Below are 4,604 nucleotides of genomic sequence, written 5' to 3'. Positions count from 1 at the left end.
AATTAATGTTTGTTGCGTCAATAAAACAAACAAATAAAAAACAATTAATAACAATATATTGCAACATCAAAGGATAAATGTAAAAAAAAAAAAAAAAAAAAAACATGAATTAGAGGAGTAAATAAAAGGCAGAGTGTGAGTTACATCTGTTATGTGTTGTTGTTGTTGTCTCTCAGGCTGTGACATCACTGACGTCTCCTGCAGCTTCTATGCTGGTGACTCTATTCTCTCCAGGTAGATGTTGTATTTTATTTTGGTCAGAGAGGAATCAACATCTGGAGTTTACATCTCATTTTTGTAAAGATTTTTTTTCAAATTTCTTCATATGTGCTTCATTGTAGCAGGAAATGTCTCTCTGTCTCCACCTGTCTCTGTGTCTCCACCTGTCTCTGTGTCTCCACCTGTCTCTCTGTCTCCACCTGTCTCTCTGTCTCCACCTGTCTCTGTGTCTCCACCTGTCTCTCTGTCTCCACCTGTCTCTGTGTCTCCACCTGTCTCTCTGTCTCCACCTGTCTCTGTGTCTCCATCTGTCTCTGTGTCTCCACCTGTCTCTGTGGACAGAACTGACACAGCCTGTCTTTTCTAGGCAGCCAGTCTCTCTTTCTCTCTCTCTCTCTCTCTCCCTCTCTCTCTCTGCCCCTCTCTCTCTCTCTCTCTCTCTCCCTCTCTCTCCCTCTCCCCCTCTCTCTCTGTCTCCCTCTCTCTCTCTCTCTCTCTCTCTCCTCTCTCTCTCTCTCTCTCTCTCTCCTCCTCCTCTCTCTCTCTCTCTCTCTCTCTCTTTGTCTCTCTCTCTCTCCCTCCTCTGCCTCTCTCTCTCTCTCTCCTTCCTCTCCCTCTCTCTCTCTCTCTCTCCCTCCTCTGCCTCTCTCTCTCTCTCTCTCTCTTCATCGCTCTCTCTCCCTCCCTCCTCTGTCTCTCTCTCTCTCTCTCTATCTGTCTCTCTCTCTCTCCATCTCTCTCTCTCCCTCCTCTGCCTCTGTCTCTCTCTCTCCTCTCCCTCTCTCTGTCTCTCTCTCCTCTCTCTCTCTCTCTCCATCTCTCTCTCCCTCCTCTGCCTCTCTCTCTCTCTCCCTCCTTCCTCTCTCTCTCTCTCCCCCTCTCTCCCTCTCTCTCTCTCTCTCTCTCTCCCTCTCTCTCTCCCTCTACCTCTCTCTCTCTCTCTCCCTCTCTCTCTCTCACATGACCAGTGTGTTTGTTCCCGTGATCACTTCTTCCATCTCTCTTGTCAGTGACTGAATATCTCACTCTTCTTCCTCTGAGCCTGATGGATATGCTCGACCAGAGTCTGGACAGCTGCAGGTAAAGACACCGGGGACAGACGGGGACAGACGGGGACAAGATGGCTAACTGGGACAAGCTAAGCTAAGCTAAGCTACAACAACATGCTAGTTCAGAGAGCTAAACAAGGCCTGACCTAAACACAGTTTATAAACCAGTCTAAAGGAAACCAGTCTAAAGGCTGCAGCTCAGTCATATCACATATCACAGCTGTAGTTTATAGAGGACTAATGTTCAGATGGTTATTGATCATGATTAGATAATAACAGCTGAATTAGCTTCAGCTAGCTGTTAAAGCAGCTACAGAGCTCAGGTTGTGTTTTATAGATAGATTATTGTGTTATTAGATCATCAGGATCATTATATTGTTTTCCATCATTAGAGGAAAGGTTAGGGTCAGTAATTATATTAATTTAATACAGAATAATACTCACTAACGTTAGTTAGCTGGTTGCGTTAAGACTGAGGTTATCTGTTTATTTATCTGTTTATTTATCTGTTTATTTGTTTGTTTTGCACAATTTAAGACTATATTTAAGACTTTATGTTACAACATAACTAAATAAATAAATAAATAATATACAGAGCAGGAAGAGGCAAAAAGCCCCACAGCAGCCAATAGGTAGTTTATGATGCTAAAACAAGGCCTGACCTAAAACCACTGCTGTGTAAAGCAGTCTAAAGGCTGCAGCGAAGACAGAAAGAGAAGCTGTAGTTGTATTATATTGATTATGATCATGATTTGCTAATAACTCAAACAACATGAGCTCTGTAGATGTGTTTTATATTGTTGATTTATTGTGTTGTTGGTTGACTGGTGTCTTGCACAAGTTTTCCATCATTAGAGGAAAGTTTAGGGTCAGTAATTATATTAATTTAATACAGAATAATACTCACAAACGTTAGTTAGCTTTGCGTTAAAACTGAGGTTATTTGTTTATTTGTTTTGCACAATTTAAGACTATACAACATAACAAAAATAAATAAATGAATAATATAACGTGTAGGACGAAGCAACAAACCAACAGCAGCGAATGCTTTGCTATTGTTACATTGATTTTATTTCATTTTATTTTTTATTTGTTTTGCACAATTTAAGACTATACAACATCACAAATAATAAATGAATTATATTTATTTATTTGTTTTGCACAATTTAAGACTATACAACATAACAAAAAATAAATGAATTATATTTATTTATTTGTTTTGCACAATTTAAGACTATACAACATAACAAAAAATAAATTAATAATATTTATATATTTGTTTTGCACAATTTAAGACTATACAACATCACAAATAATAAATGAATAATATTTATTTATTTGTTTTGCACAATTTAAGACTATACAACATAACAAATAATAAATTAATAATATTTATTTATTTGTTTTGCACAATTTAAGACTATACAACATCATAAAAAAATAAATGAATAATATTTATTTATTTGTTTTGCACAATTTAAGACTATACAACATCACAAATAATAAATGAATAATATTTATTTATTTTTTTTGCACAATTTAAGACTATACAGCATCACAAAAAAATAAATAAATAATATAAAGTGCAGGAAGAGGCAAAAAACCCACAGCAGCGAATAGCTAGTTTATGAGGCTAAACCAAGGCCTGACCTAAAAACACTGCTGTTCTATTCAGTCTAAAGGCTGCAGTTAAGTTAGAAAGAGAAGTGTGAGATATTGCAGCTGTAGTTGTAATATAGAGGACTAATGTTCAGCTGATTATTGATCATGATTAGCTAATAACACAATAACTGTTATAAGATGTGTTTTATATTGTTTATTGTGTTGTTGGTTGACCGGCATCTTGCACAAGTTTTCCATCAGCTAAAGGAAGGTTTAGGGTCAGTAATTATATTTATTTTATACAGAATAATACTCACGAACGTTAGTTAGCTGGTTGCATTAAAACTGAGGTTATTTGTTTATCTGGTTTGCAGCCAAGAAAAGCAAGAAGAAGAGGTCATCCAGGCATCTGAAGGTAAGGATTTATTAACCAAGCTGTCATTAATGACAGCATCTGTCACCTGCACAGCACTGGTGTGTATTTTGTATAATAATAATTAATGTGCTGCTAAGGAGATGTAAATCCAGAAGACAGATGGTAATTTTGTAATGGGTTATGTATGGTTAATTGTGATGTGTTTTGTTTTTTGTCTGATGGGTCTTACTTGTCTGTTTGTTTATGGTAACAGGATGTCTATTGTATGTGGACTTTTCCTCAAACTGACCTGCCTATGGATGCAAAATGAATTTCAGTGCAAACTGACAATAAAGTTATATTGTATCGTATCGTATAATAGCCAACATATAACAGATGATAAACCGTTTTATCTGATTAATAAGGTGTGTAACAAAGATTCCTTTTTCTGTGTAAACTGCAACATGCAGCTGTACATATTGTTTTGTGCAGCTGAACTCAGAGCTTGGTAGCTGTCTTTTCCTTCTTTCCATTCTCACTAACTGGCTTTTTTTCTGTCCTTTCCCCCCTGAGACGGAACAGGAGAAGAGCAGTCAACTGTTACGATAGCCAGCGTTCAGGGGGCTGCAGCGTTTGGTGACCATAACATACAATATCAGTTCCGCACTGAGGGCGGTCAGGTAAGTAACCAATGGCACTACCTGTGATTGTTGTTTCTTACTGCCAACTTCAGAAAGACATTACGTGTTCAGATCTTTTACCCAAGTAAAACTAGCAATACTACAGTGTAAAAGTACCGCATGCAAAATCTTAAATAGTTAAAAGTACAAAAGTATTGGCATCAAAGTATACTTAAAGTACCCAAAGTACAAGAACTCATTATGCAGAATTGTGTATATTATATTACTGCACTATGATGAGTGATGCATTAATGTATAAGTATCACTTATGTTGCTGTTAGTAAAGATGGAGCTAATGTTAACTACTTTATATACTGCTGAGTAGCTTAACCTATAATAACATAGAGGGATTTATCTGTTGATTTAAAATATTTTGTATTAATAACTAGGGCTGTCAATCGATTAAAAATATGTAATCACGGGCGCCTGGGTTAGCTCAGTTGGTAGAGCGGGCGTCCATGTATCAAGGCTTGGTCCTGACCGCGGTGGCCCAGGTTCGAATCCGGCCTGTGGCCCTTTCCGCATCCACTCTCTCTCTCCCCCCTTTCCAAGACTCTATCCACTGTCCTCTCAATAAAATGGAAAATGCCCCCAAAGAAAATAACTTTAAAAAAAATAAATATGTAATCACGATTAATATTTTTATCGTTCAAAAGCCACTTCAAATGCATTTCAGGTAAATATATCAACATGGGCCTT

The sequence above is a fragment of the Sebastes fasciatus genome, chromosome 12 (assembly GCF_043250625.1).
Source record: "Sebastes fasciatus isolate fSebFas1 chromosome 12, fSebFas1.pri, whole genome shotgun sequence".
NCBI classification, from domain to species: Eukaryota; Metazoa; Chordata; class Actinopteri; order Perciformes; family Sebastidae; genus Sebastes; species Sebastes fasciatus.
This window is presented reverse-complemented; position numbering follows the sequence as displayed.